At 30.3% G+C, this 19881-nt stretch overlaps 1 protein-coding gene across 1 annotated transcript in view; it reads left to right on the forward strand.

Moving 5' to 3' along the window:
• The window catches only part of LOC124369315 (TWiK family of potassium channels protein 7-like), a 73434-nt gene extending 54839 nt beyond the window's left edge, over nt 1-18595 (forward strand). Inside the window, exon 4 of the mRNA XM_046827264.1 lies at nt 15514-18595. The gene's annotated coding sequence lies outside the window, so the exon portion shown is untranslated. The remainder of the gene's footprint in view (nt 1-15513) is intronic.
• Nucleotides 18596-19881: the final 1286 nt, after the last annotated feature.

The following is a 19881-nucleotide window of genomic DNA, read 5'->3' on the forward strand; positions in this document are numbered from 1 at the left end:
AAAACAGTTAAAAATGAGTTGCCAGTACTATAGCCGAATATTAAAAAAATGTACAAGTAGTAGTGAGTCCCAAGTAATTTGGAAAAAAATTGTAATTCAATTAAAAAATATAATGAGTGTAAATGGAGCTAAAAATGAAAAATTTCTAATAAATTGAAGTTATCAAATTTTCAATTATGTCGAGAAAAGTTTATTCTATTGAAATAAATTCATTCCATTAAACGGCAAGCAAAATATTAAGTATACTTCAATAACATTTTAATAGTTTTTGATTATCAAGATCATTTAGTAAGGAACAGTGTCGCTTACTTCGTGGCGTAAATCCTCAGGATCAGGCGGGTTGTGTCGTACAAGCGGAGATCAGAGCGACCGCAGTAGGTCCCCTCGATCGTTCGTGGCTGGCGACTAACTTCCGACTTGCCAGTTAGCAGTCGCATTGAATGCTCGCTCACTGCGGCGCATGCGTGGTGGGAGAGCTTTTCCTTATCTTTATCCTCGTGGGGGGGGGGGGGTCGCGGCGACATTCGCGATCACGGACCTGTGAGTGATTTCGTTTCTGATTCATCGTTGGTAAAGTAAAAATAATCGTTTCAGTACTTTTCATTTATGTCACTATAAAATTCACGTAGTTATATTATACTGTTAGGAAAAAGCATATTGTGTGTTTTAATTTGGAAATTCAAACTATCGGAATTTAATTTTTGATAACAAAAATCACATGTTACAAATTATTAAACTGGAATGTGTCATATAGACATACATATGTCTCATTTTAGAAGCGGCTTCCTGTTCTGAAATAAAAAGCTTTCCCGCTGTTATTAATTTGAGAAGATTTCTCGATATATAAAACTATTATGTAATAAAATATTTAGTTTTTTAATATCTGAATTTATGTAATATCTAGGGTCATAATCAGAATACTTTTGAATTTTTCTCAGACACAAACTATAAACTACTGGATTCTGATTAGACACTTACACGATGATAAGTGGCATATTTTTGTAGAGGTCGATTTTACAAATTGGTTGAACAGTCATAAATATGTACAATTTATCGAATAAACGTGTTAAGGTAATATACAAGAGTATATTGCCTTTTATCTTCTCAAATAAAAACAAACTTATAGTTTATAATTTTCTTTAAACACTGTCATATCGATATTTTAAGATAGATAGCTATTAATAATCTTAGTTATCTTTAGAGGATAAAGGGCAGTGTTACATTGTTGTGTCTACTGGTATGTGTGGATATGTGGGGACAAGGAAGAAAAGGCCAACTAATAACCCAGGTGTGTCCTTCTGTCTAGTAGTTAATGCGATGCGAGTCTAAAGGTCAATGATAACAGAGTCCTTGACCAGAGTGCTCATTGATTCCGCTCGTCTTAGTGGCTTATACGCCACCGCACATTTCTGCTAGTCTTATTTGATAATTTATTTATATGTCCAGTTTTAATTCATAATTCCCTACTTGAAAGCTACTATTAATATTTTTCATCATTTTCAGTATGTTTTCTTTTATATTGGTATATATCTGAACTGACGTACCTAAATTCGACATTGACATATAAATATTAAAATCTGAAACTAGTTACTAAGTATTAGTATTTATAAATTGCTCCAAAGCTATTGCCTCATTCACTTTTCGTCGAGAGTAGCAGTGAAACGCACACATAAAAAAGTGAATAAAGTTAATGCCGTTACGAGAGTTTCTGCACGTTCTTTTATTCAGTTTATTTTATTATACACGAATAGTTTAGCTAAAGAAATTTGATGATAAGGTTAGCTAAGCCCTTGGCAGCAATTTCAAAATAATCTTGGACCGGAAACTATTTGGCATTGAATGAAGAGATGAGAAATGATGACTTTCTACATACCATGCCCAGTATACGTTGCACCATAATACGTTGGGCAAAAGAGGTCAGAGAAAAAATTCATAAATGTCCCGAAAAAATGATATCACTCACTCACTGTTACATGAAGATGAGAGTTAAAAATGATAGACGAGGAAGAAGAAGGAGAAAGTGATGTCTAACGATACACCATCATCATGTGATTTAAAACACCAATCATAATACGTTAACAAGAGATGTCTGATTAGTAGAGGGGTCTTACACCTGTTTAGAAATGTTACAATGAGAGAGTACTATAATATACTAATTTACCTTAAAAAACAATATGGTGTATGACAGTATACAACAAATATATTATTATATTATAACATAACTATCCAAAAGTTCATATCATCAACAGTTATTTAGAAACTCTTGGGAATTTGCAAATCTTCTTTGAGGATGTCTAATAAACAATCATGTGGGGCAATTTAAATAGATTTGAAATCATTGTCAATGGGTCTTTCTCAAAATCATTGGCTGGGGGTTAACTGAAGTGAAACAGGATGACCTACCAGTTTATCTTTAGATCATCTTAGATCCGTCTTAAGATAAAACTCGCAGTGAGAGAAAGCCAACCACCGTAAAAACATTAATGTTTTGCCACTCTGTCAAAATGGTTAAAGTTTCGACAAAATTAAAATTATACCTTAATTAACTGGACTTTATGTTGAAATCGGCTTAATGACTCTAATCCTTACCTTTAAAATCTGTTATCAAGACCTTTACAATAAAGAAGCCAAGACACGATTCAGTTACCGTTAATAGTTTAAAGGGATTACTTTGAAAGTTAAATAAATATTATTATATTTAAGTTATATAATAATATTTGATTTCTCGGTGTCTCATTCAAATCTTTTATTTTATAGATGAATGAGTTATCATAATTGAAATATTTCAGGTGCCACGAAAGCCCATTATTGGAGAGAGAACTGAAACATTGAAATCCAATAAAAATCCCCACAGGAGGATTTCATAAGAAGTAGTTTTAATGTTGCAATGCTATTTTCGGGTCATGCAAAAATATTCGCAATTTTTCATTTAGCTAGTCGAGCAAGGTGGAGGTTTTTAATCCGAGATTTTAGTTGATTTATTATTTATTGTTAGGAGTCGAATCAGATGTCCACTTCAAAAGAAAACGATACTTCTAACAGAATAGGGCATTACTTCATAAAGTCAAAGCCAATAAAAATATCAGAAAGAAAAAAATATACTCTATCCTGTTTAGTAAAATTATTGCTATAGCAATTTCGAATTAAGAAAAGAAATTACGTGTTATTTATCAGTAGGTTATTAAGTAGGTAATCAGTACCTGGGGTGTGTACATATAGTATCGTACCCATATCTTGATAGTGTAGGCTCTACTAATATCTTAGCCGGGGGAGACATGTACGATAATAATTGTAAGAACCTAGGCCGGGACGATTGATTGGTTGAATAATGGCAGTTAGTACAAGCAAAATACACATTTAGAGAAACAAGCTAAATAGTAGTATTTTAATAATGGCACACAAGACAATATTCAACAAACAGTGTATATACAGCAATATAAATAAAGAGCTAGCCATGCATCATTATCACAGTGTACTTATTATAGTTATGAAGCATGACAAAATATTTAACTTATTATTATATAAAAAATATTTTTGAGATGTGCTAGGGTTGGAAAATTTATACTTAAACCATAGACGAAATTGTACATTTTCTGTGGAAAATTCCATGACTCCAAAATATTTAGTTAATTCTTTAAGATTTAAATACCAAGCCAAATTTATGGAATAATGGCATAATAAATGTTTACACAAATGTTGTTCTCTAATATATGCAAGCTAGGAAAACAATAAATCCTATAAACCCGGCAGTAAAAGCCACGTAGCTAAACTATCCAAAGCTTTACGTGAGAAACGCTTATCTACAGAACCCTCTTCTAAATAAGCTAAAATACAGTTACATAATTTGTTTACAGGAAATCATCTGGTTGAAGTTGGCAGGACGTTTACTTTTATAAAAAGTTGCGAGTGTTTAAATGTATAAAAGATTTACTTAGAACATTATAAATAATTATGAAACAGTGCATTAATGGAATTTTAAGAAAAGTATACAATAACACTGTAGGTTCTAAATTCGTAAAGATAAATTAATAATAATCAGTTAAACGAATAATTCGAATAATTAACTAAAACGTGTTAAACGTTATATTAAATATTATTTTAACAATAATAATAACGACTTTGTAGAAAACCAACTTTATCAGGGAGGATCGGCAGAAAGAAAATATTTGTAAAGTGAGTCGTAAGAATGGAAGCCACGACAATCGTGAGAAAGAAAACCAAAATATTACTAATTGTTTTGCTGAAAAATATAGAAGGAAAATTTGAACACATCTATTAACGATTTAATCGAATTAAAAATCGATTCTATTTAAATCAATTAATTCCCTTAAACGGCAAACAGTATATGAAAGTCTATTTCAATTATTATATTGAATTATTTATATTAATTTTAATAGTTATTGATTATCAAGATCATTTATTAAGGAACAGTGTCGCTGTCCCTTACCTGGTAGCATGAATCTTCAGGATCGCAGTCTGGTCGTATCTTAGAAGCGGCGAGCAGAGCTAGCGCCCTAGGCCACTTCGATCGTTCGCGGCTGGTGAGAAACTCCTGACTCGCCAAATCAGTCGGCAGTGATTATGTAGGATCGCTCCCCACTGCCGCGCACGCGTAATGGAAGAACCTTCCCCTCTCGTTGGCCTGTGGAGGGGGGAAGCGGTGATATTTCTGTGGGCACCTATCAAGTAGTGTCTGACTCCACGATGATAAAAATATTTTTTCCAGTTTTATAATTTAGATTATTATAAATTATTCACGCCGTTTTTTTGTACTGTTCAAACATATTGTGTTCTAATGTAGCATTTTAAATAATCGGTATTTAATTTCTTATGTTGAAAAAGTAGCGTAACAATGTCTACTAGGATTTTGACATAGTAGAATAATTTAGTTGGATCTTTTCGCAACTTAATTTACAAAAGAACATACAACAATACTTTAGGATACTATGTTTTTTATAGCTAAATTTACGATATGGGAATCAACATCATCTTCACCTACTTACTCAGAAAAACCCTGTTTAATAATGTCAGTGGCTACTGCTTGGAATTGTTTTCTTGTTTATTAACAATAAAATTTTACTTTTGGTTTCAAGCTTTATGTATTCTCTTACAAGTTTAAATTTAAAGAGTTATCGTTCAAATATCGACTTCAGTGTCCCTTTTTTATAATCGGATAGTTTTGATAACAATAAAAGCCATGGAATTATGTGTATTATAATGAATTACGAATCTCCCTCCTAGTAAATATTCAGCACCTAAACTTTTCACTATAAGGCCTTTCAACCCTCTAAGAGTTAATCAACACAATTTTTTCACCTTTTGGCGTTTCTATAGGGTTAAACGACATAATTCAGTCAGTCAAACATTCCCTCACATAATTTACCTCTTACAAAATACTCCGTAATTATCGATTTGATTCATGTACCATTGGATTCGGGAATATAAATTCTAACGGAAACTAAAGTTTTCATCTCCTTTGTTTTGTGGTTGTGACTAGCAAGTTATTATTCCAAACGTAAATGAAAACATCGCCTGTTTGTTGCGAACGCCGTCTTGCCGGCGCTGTTTACTTTTACGTCTGTACCGTGCCGTGTATCATTCTAAATTTTATTCATGTTTTAGTCTCGTCTCTCCTGTATATTATGGATTTATATTTTTCTATCTAGTAAGCATTATCGCATTATCTTTCGTAAATTTGGTATTATTCAATATATTTAAAAATGGTGTGTCGTTTTCTAAAAATAAAAAAAGATTATCAGTTATAAATCATACATTTTAATATAGTACACACTAGAAACAATATCTTATGCTATGTGGAGATGTTTATAAAATTTTGGAATACTGACAAAAAATAACGTTTTTCATAACTTTCAAAAAGTAAGTAATTGATGTACAATACATTTCATTATGATTAAGAAAATATGTATATGTCATATATTCACGTTCAATTGTATTAGAAAAACTTATATTACCAAATTCTTACGTATAGACCCGATTTTCATAATTAATGTGCATAACGACTTTATTGTTTATAGATTTATAATGGTTTCATATGCGTGAAAAAAATTTATTAGTTTTGTAAAGCTAGAAATTTGACACAAAAAAGCTATTTCATTTTCCCTTTTTCTCACAATAACTCGATTTGATAGGCATGACACCCGTCCCCATCAAATTCAGGAAATTATTTTTTATGTGTATTTAATGAAAACATTGTTTTAAATCAAACATTTTAGCTTCTACTTTAAATGCAAAAATTATCCTTTGTTTAATTTTTTACAAAAATATGTATATTTACATACGGGATGATTCGTTTAGAGTTACCGTCTGTTTCTCAGCTTATTGTAAACAATGAAAAATGTTCATATAAACATAGGTCCGGAAATGCTTTGTTACTGAGTAACGGCCTAAAAAAGATTTCACCCACCTTGTAGTACCCGAGGTTAAATTATCATTTGCTGGGAGTTTGGGAAGAGGGATTTAGAGACAAACGCAGTTGTTCTAATGGGTTTTGACACGATTAATTGAACAAAGATTGTTCCATAAATGTATCTCTCTTATTGTTTAAGATTTACTATGTAAAGCACAAAAAGAGCATTCGAAAAACTTTTCTTTTATGTATAAGAACAATTAATTCGTTAAATAGGTAATAAAAACATACATTTTTAGAGAGATACTTGTAGAAAATATAATACTGAAGACAATTACAAACAATAAGGCAATAATATTGAAGTAATAGTTTTTACAATTTAAATTTTACTACCAACACTCATTGTGTAGAAAAACAAGTTAACGAAATTGAATGACAGAAAATTATTCGTACGCTTAATAAAGTTTGAAGTAAAATTTAGAGACAGTTTTCTAAAATCTGTCCTCGTACTTCCGTACATTTGGCAGCTCGCTTTCAGATTAATCGTGCAGCGCTCCGTAACGCTGTATGGTTATTCTGGATTTGTGCAGCGGCATCTGCAATACGATCCAACAATACTTCCCGTGTATCAACTACTAGATTCTTCCTCCAACCCTATACACAGAAATCTAACGGCGTTAGATCTGGTTTTTCATATTTTTTATAGTACAATAAGCTCAGAAAATGTCGGTAACACAACCAGAAACATCCTGTATGTATTGCAACTAATTTATATTTTTAACGTTAAAAAAAAAATCTTGCATAATTCTATAGAACAGCCAGAAACTACAGGATAAAATGACCACCAGTTATATGGTCAAACGTTTTCATAATTTAAGACTTTTTCTAAACGAAACATGCCCAAAATGTGGCGGTGGTCTTTACTAACTCATACGTAAAGTTACCTTTTATTTTGTCTAGAGTATCTAAAACACATGGAACTCTGTTGAAAACTGCCAAGAATGTATGGTTACTACCTTAAAAATAAGATAGATGGCTGACTCATTACATAGGATATAATACATACATACATACATATATATATATATATATATATATATATATATATATATATATATATATATATATCCTATGTCGTCTTTATATTATAAAGACGACAAAGGTACCAATTCAGAATACATTTCAATTAACGTAAGTTATGTTAAGTTATGTTTTCGGAGCCATACAGTGAGTACTAAGGAGTGTAAATAACACAATTACTGTTTTCACTCATGCATCTTCTTTCATATGTTAAGCCTTGGCCGGATTTCGTTGCGTGCATGAAACAATGCTCGATACATATCCACTCCGTCTCATTGTAAACATTCCTTCTTGAAACAGCGCTAGGCCCCTTTCTGTTAGTTTATCGTTGACAGAGTTATGTTGACATAATAGCTTCTAAACAGAGCTGAGTTGAGAAGTGTTTCTTAGACGCCCGATGACTCATTCTGGTTACAGGAGAAGGCGGCGTTAATACAAACATGATTAGGCGGTCCTAGTAAACAATGAACGCTGTGTGGTGACGCGGTTCTCTTTGATCCCAGGAAATATAAATGTCGTTTGTGGGAATAAACGTATGCCATGTAAGAAAATCACAACCTAACAATTTAAAATATAGCTAACATAATACTGTAAAAAATAAAAATCACCGTCAGTGCTTTCATAATGTATATACAAAACGCGTTGTAAACCCTAGATAAACCACTGCAATATTCTATCATGTCACAGCACAACACCAATGACGAAGAAGTGAAATCGTATGTTTTATACGGTAAATTATACATTGCATGCCTCTTTGCCAATGGCGCAGAGTGGCGAGTGCAACAATTACCGCAAAATAACCGGATGAAGCAACGTCTAGCGTGGCTGCTGCTTGGATAGGTTACCGCTGACCAATCCAGTCCTTGCAAGTTGCTCTCCTGCCCGGTCATTGATGGTGATTCGGAAGTCACCTTTAAGCCGTTGGTCTCCAGTTTAAGTGTTAGAGAAGGCTTTTTAACCCCAACTTCGCCTGGTAAAATAAGACATCTTTACGTTACTTTACTTCTTAGTATACACTACTAATACATATACTAACACTTTAGAAGGTTGAAATGGGAACTGGCAGTTGCGTACACGTAATTTAAAATAAAGTAAAAGTGGAATTTTGATGTTTTGAACTACATTGATTAATTTTAACAACGTTTTTTTTTTACTTGTATTAATATAGTACAAAACTGCAGCTTCACAGTCGGTTGGTCAAACCAGTCCGGGATATGACGGTGTCCATAAGTAGTGAATGAAGGCAATACCCTAAATAAAAGTGTTACGATCAAATTTCTCTCGAACCAAAACTGGCTATAACTAAAATCTTTAATGATAAAAAACACGTAATTAATAAAAGTAAATCGCTGTTTCACGGGAGAGATGTATTGTTGCGCCACCTTTCTTTTGTTTTAATTATTTGGTTGAAATGCAAAAAAAGTGATACCATTTAAAAATGAACATTTTTAACGATATTAATGTTTTGTTGTATTAAAATAATACTAAACTGTACTATACATAATGCATACAGAAACATTTATTGAATCTTTTTTTCAGCACATATGGACCAAACTCATATTCAGAATTGAACGGTAATACGGGTTAAAAAAAGGAACTTTGCCCTGAAAGTGAGTGTTTAAAGAGGAGTAGGAAGGAAACAAAAGTGAGGTGATGGAGACTCGTCTATTCAAGTCCTAAAAATGTTGTAGAATATCAGCTTGTCTGAAATTTTTCCAAATATTTGACGATTTCCCTTCATTGAGTGATTTACGTGGAATGAAACAAAATGAAGTAGATGGGACTATGATAGCTCGCAATATAATAACTCTCAGTCAGTTGAGCTTTTCTTATTACCTTTTACTTTGTACTATGTACGGTTACTAAACTGTCTCACACAAAATTAAAATTTCGAACAAAAGTTGTACAGCACACTGGTTTGGAGTAAAATTTACAGAAATTTGGCCTAGTACCGTATTCATAAATCCCGTTATACCACATATGCCAACCGCAGTTGCATTCATCCAGCAAGCTAATATGTATATTTACCGTAAGATTGTCTATCGTGTGAGGTGATGTAATTTTACGGTCTGATGAGTATGAAAAGGGAAGGATTATATTACGGTTGCTGTGTACACAACGTATGTGTGCCCGCTTAGAGCTTCTCGTCCTTCAACACATTCCTCCTCCTACAGGTACTGAAGTTAGTCTCTCCCCATACCTCACTACACAGTGATAGCCTTAGAAAATTCGGTGTCAAATTTAAACATACCCAAGAACAATCCGATTATGGTTTATTTACAATTCATTACTTAAAAAAGGTCAATAATATTCGTTGTACGATACATTCTACCGAACCTACTCCCACAGAGACATATACAAACAATTGAAACGCTTGATAAAAGTTATTAAAAAGAAAATATGCACTCAATGTTAAACAAACAAAAAACAATTAAAAAAACGGGTATTTTAAAAACAAAAATGTAGCAGTTCTAATTGTAAATTTCTTGAAAAGAAAATTTAAATATTTAATAAAACAAATCCTGAAATTTGTAAAGATACAATTAGGCAAATTCTAACATGAGAAGAGTTTCAAATTCCAAACATACGTCAAAATATCAGTCATTTAATAAAGGCGTAATAACACAGTAAATGACTCTACTGACTCCATAAAAACATAATCAGCGTATAAGCATAAATTACATTATTATAGTTACGAAGTCACTTCCATTGATCAGTATGTTGAATATTAATACCACGTGATTGAATGGAAAGTAGAAAGCCCTGGCTTAAGATTTAATAACTTGTAGTTTTTATTAACCTACTGAGCCACTTTACTAATAACCGTGTTATTACGCGGAATGACTATTTTCAGACTCTTCAGTCAAGTATCAACAAATATAATAGATTTTTCTAGATAATTTCATTTAGAGTAAAATTTGAACACGAACAGGTGTTTTCCAGAAATTACAAAAACACTCAGCTAGTTATCGCACAAAAAGGAAATATACCTGTATAGGGACGAAGTTTTATTAGAGCAATGGAAATGAGGAATTTAATATGAACATATGGTATTACGATTTCAAGTTTGGTTCTATGGCCAACATAAAACTTGTCTGTATGATAATACTCCACACGCACCAGATTTTAAATTTGAGAAAGCTTACACATTTCTGATGATTACCAACATTTTCGAATTTTTTGAAAATGTGTATAAATTAACTGGCGTTAACTAAATTTTAGCTAAAAAGGATAATATGCAAGATTTCTCATATATATTTTTCAATAAACAAATTAATTTCTTTAGAGAACTATTAATTACATTTCCAATCTTCCTATAAAGGTGAAAGATAAAAAATTAACTTGTTACGTATTCAATAATACATGGTAATGCATGTTTCTTTTTCTTTTAAGAAAAACAATATAAATACTTCAAAATAAATTGAAAGTTTAAACAAAAAATAATGTAATAATTATTATTGCTCTACTAACAGATTTAAATAATTTATGTTGCATTCAAGTGATATTTAGTTTCCATTCAGATCCTTCAAATGTTTCTATTTTATTTTGTTTCAGTTGAACTATATTGGAAAATTAGTAGTGTTTGAAAACAGAAAACATAGTTGAAACCAATATAACTAATATGATACGTCTCTTTATAAATCTAGTAAGGAATATCATAACGTAGAAATAGACGTTCATAAACTCAGGCATGTGAATAATATTTTTAATGATGTGTTGATGGAATTATTCCGTTAACATCACGTTTCTAATCGCTCCCTTAACTTTGTACGGACACAATGACCGTGTTTTTAGTGGCCTACTTTTTAATAAGATTGTTAGGAAATGTGATTCAAATAAAATCTGAATGAAATATATAGGCGTATTCACTCGTTTGACGTACAATCGCATTTCATCATTAATAATTACTGTGAATTATTTATAAATTACTGTTAAATGGCTGAGAAACACGCAAATTTCTGAATGCCTGCAATAACATAATGGAAAATTTAGATAGATTCATTTGCTCTCTCTAAATATTAAGTACATCAAGTTATAGATAACATAAATGGTCATTGAAAGACATATTTTATTTAAGTTTTAGCCACTACTACGAAAACATCGAGCTTTTCCGTAAGTACTGTCTAGACTTCACGTACGTCGTAAACCAAGAACATCTTAAAATATGGAAAGATAGCAAACATCTTGAAAGAGACATATAAATACATAAAAATATATAATAGAAAAGATAGAGTTATTTATGGTTATTCTAAGAGTTTTTTAGACGATTTTTGAAACACTGCCTAAGTAGTAATGTCCTCAAAATTACTGCACGAAGAGCATAGTGGAATGTGGGAAAGCTAAGAAAAATGTTATGAATCGTTCGGATTGTACATTACAAAGACCGACAGAGTATCTGGGTTAAAGAGAGCATTGAGAAGAGCTGTACAGGTCTTTACCCCCACTTGCTTCCAATGGAAAGGAATAATGAAAGAGAAATATCTTCAGTCAGTTTACCGGTAATAACACTGTTCTTAATTTTTTTTTTAATTTTTAAAAACTAACATATTAGATTATTGAAATAGAATATATCTTGTATACTAAATAAATCTTGTAAATTACATCTCTGAAGTAACAAAAAGTACAATGTTTAACGAGTACTCTATTACAGTATAATATAACCAACGTATCCAATAAGTGCAAGGCGTATGCGTTGTTGAAATGTAATTAGAAACTGTATGTATTTATTGAACACTTTTTATGTAAATATTATTTTTTATTTTATTTCTATAAGATACTGACAGGATTTACTTGAATGTTTAAATTTTAGCCCGAATTAATGAAACTCTTGTCATTCTTTATATCTCTAGAGGTGACCTTGGGGGTATGGACGGACATTACATTCACAAGACCCCACCCAGTTTAATTTTAAATTTGTATTCCCGAAAGTACCATAATATTGGTTACGTGTTATATGAGACATAGGAAAAACATTTCTTTCATATGTTTTATATCAGGGAGCATATTATTTTTTCTAATACTGGAAGATTACTGAAGCGGTTCCATGAGGTGGTTGCAAAATACATGGAAACTAGTCGACAGTAAGGTTTGCGTTTAAAATTTATTTTCTTTTTGAAAGATATCGTAATATAACATTACAAACATACACAAATATAGTTTAAAAGAAGTTACGAAATAAAGATTAAATTTAAACCTATTTACAGGATTTCGAATTGGATTCTTATAATTAGCATAGTACAGTAATAGACATAAAAAAGTAGGACGTTGCAAACAAATAAAGATAAACATATTATATATATATGATTCAGATATTACACCAATAGAGATTTACCAGAGTTTTAAGTTTAAAGAAAATATACATTTAAGTTTTTTTTTTTTTAATTTGTCATGGAAAAAACTACATCATAAACATTATAGTTGAAGTAACATAGTAAACAAATTGTAATAATATAATACACCATCGACATATGTTATAAGAAATCTACTGGTAAAATGCTTTTATATAAAAATTATATATTATAATTGAACGAAAATCCAAAGGGTAATCGAGTTTTAATGTCGTTATGAACTAAGAATTATCATTCACAAACCCTGACCCAGTCTAAGATATAACATTAGACGGTTCCAAATTAAAGTATCAAAGCATATGCTGCAAACAATTTCAATACTATATGTATTTTATTTAGTATTTGGGAAGCCCTTATCCATTTCAATTTTCTGCATACTAAGGTTATTGTAAATTTAATATTGCAACTAAAGTATTATTGTTTAGAACTTTTAATTGAGAAAAACATATTTTACATAATACGCATAATTATAGACATATTTATAAATCTGGAAGGTAAATCTTGATCCTGTGGTAGGATACAAAGTAGACTACGCAATAAAATACATTTCGGGTATAATAGTTTGTACATACTTAATAGTTGTTGTGTAAAACTTAGATATGTGTTTTTAGCCCAGATGAGTCCTGATACTGTTACTGTATTATTATTTAAATCTAATTAAAGTAACTGACTCAAATTTAATTACTATCCATGGTCATATCACATTTTGTGGTCTGTTTTCATCACAGTAATGGAATCAAAGCCAGGTAATTGATCGACAGCAGATAAACATAAAAACTTGTTATGTAGGCATTTCAACTGAAATATGTATAGATTAAACAATGTATTTAGCCTCTTCGTAAGGTTTTATCTATAGCAGTTAGTGGATTTCTTTAGGGTTTTCAAGCTTACATTAAAGAATCAAATATTTGCACAACTAATACAAACCGAGATGGTGTCAGTTACAATATTTAAATGATCCAATAAAATTTAATGATCCATTTGTTTGTCTTAAAAAAGACTATGGGCCACGCTATCATTGACTGTTTTGGGCAAAACAAACTAGCTTTTAATACTCATCATCATACTAGGCAGTTTCAAACCAAACAGACGTCTAATAAATTAATCTACTAAATTTTTTATTAACAGTTATGTGATGAATTATTTGTCTCTGACAGTAAGAATGATTTGCATGGTCTACTTACTGTTGTGTTACTTAGATTTTTACCCGTAATATGTATAAGGAAAAAACAAAGGACAGTCGGGTCTAAACAAATATACTATAGAATAAGTAAACAGTACTATACATTACTACTACAAATGGAGTAGCATTTATAACGTGTATGTCATTTTAAACATTTCAAATCAAAATCGTGCGTACTATTTATACGATAACTTAGTACTAGTGATCATAATGTGTCTCATTCCAGACGAATAATATACATCACAAATGATATATTACAAAGTAAATTCCACAAACATGCTTTAACACACGTTTTTGAAAGGAACTTGCGATACAAATAATAACTTTTAGTTCTTCTTATAATAACCTCATTTTTAAATATGCTTTTTAATAAAAATCATATACAATAACAATATAACAATTTATTTAATTTGACTAGAAATTTCTTTGAAATGGCAGCAATTGTTCAGTACGATCGAAATATAGGATCAAATCTTTATCTTATGTTATTAAAACGTAACTACATCATTTAATAGATGTTAATTTCATATAGTATTTTTTAAGAGAAGAGTCACTGATGGCATGCATGAGTAGGTTTTTATGTTTTATGTTTACGTTTTAATTTTAAATATAATAGTAAATAGATTACTAGAACATATCATTGCATGAGAAAAACCCTGCAACTGTTTGTATTTATAAAAATGTATACTTATTTAGTCTAGGTACATTTTACCATTGTATCTTGGAAAATAAGTTCAGGAAATCTTTAGTTTAAGCTATCTATTTCCAAATTTTATAAAAATGAAACTAGACTTGTCAACTTAAACCAAAATATGATTTGATACCAGGGCCCACATGTGAAATTTGTATTATATCTATAGTTAAAGCATGCTTCAAAGTTTGTGAAGTCCTGTCAGTAATCACAATTAGGTTTACAATACGATAACAGCGTACTCTGTAGAGTGTTCAATGACCTTTATAATAGTTGTGGTTTATTTTCCAAAAACATAGGTAGCCATTTACTAACCCTTCTCAAAAGTTAGTTGATTGAATTTGTGGAAATTATGGAATTTGTGTTCCGATTGAAAACATGCAATCATAATATTAATTTTAGAAACTTAGTATTAGATAATCTAAAATACATATCAGGTCTTTTAGAAATGTATTATTTAAAGAAATATTCCGTGTTTTCAAAAATATCTCTATTCAAGACAGCTAAATTTAATTAAAATTGAAATCCATAAACGGATACCCTTTGAAAAATGTGGATAAAATTCGGAAGGTTTCCATTTTGGTTTTAACATGTTGCAAATTCTATCATACTAACAAAAAAAAGTTTCTCAATATGTACGTACGATCACATACCTGTATATGAATGCGTGTGTCTTTATATGTATGTACGTGTTTTTATTACATTATTACTCCTTTCCAGGTAACTGACATTCAAAATACATAAAACAAATATTTTATTTGTATATGGATATGAACATGTATGAACAAATGAATATTAACCTTGGGTCAGTATATAAACATAAGTAATCTTATGAATGTTGCAGCGGGTTGGTGATAAGGTAGCAGGTAGAGGACCGAGGGCAAGTACTGGGCAGAGGGCAGTAAGGAAGGGACTCCTGCACTCGCATCCTCGTTACTCTGTCATTGGCCTGTGAAGCAAATATTTCAACTGGAAAGAAAATTTTGATGTTATCATTTATAAACTTTAAATGACATCAGCCAATTCACCAAGACTGAAGATGGAACCCCTGTAAATACAGTTACAGCTGTAATAAATATGAAGAAAGATTATTAGTAATTTGCAACCACTTTGGCACTTGGTTTTTAACACAAAACTTTGTTCAATATGGTATTATCAGATACACCTATTGTTTATTCATAGACCAATTTATAACATTTTTACATAGCTTAAATATTGTTATTTCTTTACTAGGTTGTAGAATAAGTTTAATTTATGTGCCATGGTAAAAGCTCAACTATATTTCAACTCCATCGATATAAAAATGAAATAGAATAATTTTAATTTCACATGTTACTCTTTACATAGAATACCTTCATGGTTACTCTGTAATTCAATTATATGTTAATGATCAAAACGTATTTCGTCTAACGGGACTCGAAATAGTAACGTCCTACATTTTTGTGTGCATAATATAGATCTCATGATTGCCCAATGAAGCATATCGAATGAAGTAAACTAAAGTTTGTATTCGGGATAATATCATACGTTTTAAATAAATAAGTCATACACAACCCGTAAACAGAAATTATTTCGTATCATAGTAGATGTAGCTGACTACTCTCCACTAAAAGCTGTCCCACTTTCACTTGAATAAAGTATTTTATTTCCCAAGCTGGTTTATAAGTGCTTTCAGTTTTCACCTACACATATTTGAGTACTGTGTTTCATCCCCCGCCTAAGTACGTTTTTAAAAAGGCATCTTGCTCTTGTATTGTTCATAATAAACTATATTACAACCAATCATATTAAGTACAAATGTAGTAAAGTAAATGTCAGTACGGTATAATATTAATTCTTTCACAATGTTTCAGAAGAATGTGGTCTTAGTTATTAGTTATTTCTAAAAAATAGAATATTTCTCAAAATGGAAGTAAAATATACAATTTAATATCAAATCATTAATAAAAATTTTTTCCGTCTGAAATTCATGATAGTGAATATTTTAAAACCTCAGTAAATTCTGATTTTTTTGGAACCGTTTGTTAAAAAGTAAACATTTCGTCTAAAATACTCATTAGTCATTGTTCCCTTCATATCTATAATTTTAATGGACCCATTGTTCAATAACCTATACTACAGTAATGGAGAGTAATTTGTATAGTAAAAGGACTATTTAAATTTGTGTAGGTTTCAATTCAATTCAATTCAATTCTCTTGACTATATAGGAGTGTGGCTCTCATACCATTGTTATAGACAATGTACAGTAAAAGTTTTACATACTTTTTAAATGATTGATATAACTATAGCATCCCGCAATTAAGAGTCCCGTTGGAAGATCTAAACCTAATCAGTTATTTACGTTATTACTATGTAAATAAGTTGTCCTACGCAAATTATTAATACAATTTTTGCTAAATAATGATTTTTGATAGATTCGTTACTACAATTCCTTTCGATTATTAAAATAGGTATATTACCAACGAGAAGTTTTTAAGCTGCGTTACCATGAAATGTTTTGATATTGGTTTAGAATTAATTTCCATATCAATAATTATCAAGTACCGATTAATCTTTAAAGGATGTGTTTTTGGTTCATTAATTATCTTTTATTTGACTGTTTATTTGTACAATTCATATTATGAATACGGACATTTTGCCAATTATTTAATTCAAAATATGTAATTCATAGAATGACAAAGTTATATACTTAAGGATATTAAAAGAATTATTCAACGAAACACAAAGAAAATAGTATTTGCTTGTTCAAGAAAGAGGATTAGAGGAGTTTAGAGGATTATATTGAAGTTCTCTAAACACAAATTTTCACATAAAGTAGAAAAGACTGGATTTTACGTATAAATATATAAAAATCCGTAAATAAACTCCCTGAAGGTTTTGTAATACATATTTAAGGTTTGAAATGTATGCCTGTATGATTTATTACAATTCTGTCATATTAAAAAGTTTAAGAACTATGGTTGTACAAGTGAGTTTGAATTATTATGTGCGTTCAATGTTCCATACGTTGTATAAGAACGTATCACACACAAGGTAATATCAACAAGCAACTGTTGTTTCACTGTTTAAAAAATGTTCAGTGTTGTCTTGTTATCGTGTGTTATCCAAAAACGGTGCATTACCTATGGTCTGTTATATTTTGTAAAAATTAACCAACATACACTTTGAAGACAACCGATGAGGATGCGATTGTAACTGGGTTCAACTAATACATACATTGAGGGCTGGATTTTTATGACTAGTCTAAAATTAGGTATGTTAGTTTAATGCTAATGTAAATGTCTTGTTACTAAGGATTGTGCTTATATGTAAACATAGTGTAAGTTTTATTATTGTTGTATGGACTTATTGTACAACATATGACAATTTCTGTTCAATTTTATGAATATTAAAATATTACATTTTAATTCAAAATGTTAGGGTTTTTTATAATCCCATTATATATGTAAAGTTTTCTGTAAATAGACAAACAAATATTAAACAGTATTGCAATTTTATGAAAGCTTTTTATGTATTAACAGCTAAACATATAATTAAAAAAGTTTAGTACTATATTTTAAAATTGCGTTTTCTTATTTTTTAGTTTTAATACCGGCCAAAAAGTAGGATACATTTGTAAAAACTACTTTCTTTATTAAAAATACTCAGGTGTCAATGTACTACGTGATCTGGCTATACATAAGTGCCAAAAATACTTTAAACAATATTAGCTTAGACTGATATTTACATTAATATTATTCTTTATGCTTTTCCAGTCTGAATTTCACCACGTGCGCTCAGACTCAATAAATTACAATTAAATCCCATTTTGAAGATGGCACACTAGCTCTTAATCTTTGGTTATTATAAACAGTTTCAAGACTTGTATAATGCACATATTATTTGGCTAGCTTAAACTTCAGAGTTTATTTCAAAGTTTTAATGCATCAGAAATGGAAAGTTTAACAACGGTTCATCTGATTACGTAGTTTCAATAAAGGTTTATTCAATTATATTTTATAAAAAATTTTTTTTTTCCTTTCCTTTCTTATTCAATAATTTTCAGTAGTGTAGTAATTAACCAAAGAGGTAGTTTTCAATCAATTCAACCATTCTATATTTAATGAACTAAATTTTACAGACCTTAAGAACATTTTTTTTATGTTTAAATGACTGGACATTTATTTCAAGCAAGAATATTAGAATGATATTTAAAGTTGTTGAAAATTCTTATATTTGATCTCTGACCTAATATACATTTCATTTATCAAGGAATTTATTTTTTTCGGTAAGGGGCTGTAGTCACAACTGTGGAATGTGGTGTGGTATTTTCCGCGGCCTTCTATAGCATATAAACTATTGTTCAGATACACCCGTGCGAATTGTCTAAGTGGTATTTACTCAGCTCAAAACTGTTTCCTCCCTTCACAATACTTCCATCATAGGCAACTAACTCTTAATACATGGTGAAGCTATTAAGTGCATATGTCAGGTTTACAGCATATTTAATAACTGGAGTTGGTAAATCATTACATCGTTAATAGATCAGAATTATAATTAGGAAATAAGTTACTCACGTTTCTCTCTTGGAATTGTTATGAAAATTTTAGGTTTGGAGAAGTCTTATTCATAGTTGATTTTTTTTATTTATAATAATATGCAACATGCAACACTTTTAATGTGGGGTATTCGGACAGTTCCCATCCCCTAAAGATCTGTATTGCCAGCACATCCATACTACCATAACGTTATATACCAACGTAATTATAGTAATTTGATATTTTTATATATTTAATAGGTTAAGCTAAAAAAAATAAAACACTACTGACGTGTTTTATATATTATTAACTATAAAGCGTTCCTTAACGGACACGTGTTCTTTGCATTGATTAATTTAACAGAACACATTTTCTCTTCTTTAATTCACACACACATACATAATATATATACATAGCAAATAAAAGCTTTGTATCTATATTTATTTTCCTTTAGCATTATAAAACCGTTCTTAGTATTTATAGGTAATTTGGATATGACAATTTGGACAGAAATGTGTTTACAAAATAGTTTATGAATGAAAAATAATCTACATAAAATGGTAAAGAATATAGTGAACATGATTCTAATCTTTGCTGCAATTTGGTGGTTTCAATCCATTATATTTAGTAACGAATACTTTTCATAAGCAAGCAAATTTTACTGTCACCAAGAGAACTTAAATTTTTTCTGAAA

This window comes from Homalodisca vitripennis, chromosome X, assembly GCF_021130785.1.
Source record: "Homalodisca vitripennis isolate AUS2020 chromosome X, UT_GWSS_2.1, whole genome shotgun sequence".
Taxonomy (NCBI): domain Eukaryota; kingdom Metazoa; phylum Arthropoda; class Insecta; order Hemiptera; family Cicadellidae; genus Homalodisca; species Homalodisca vitripennis.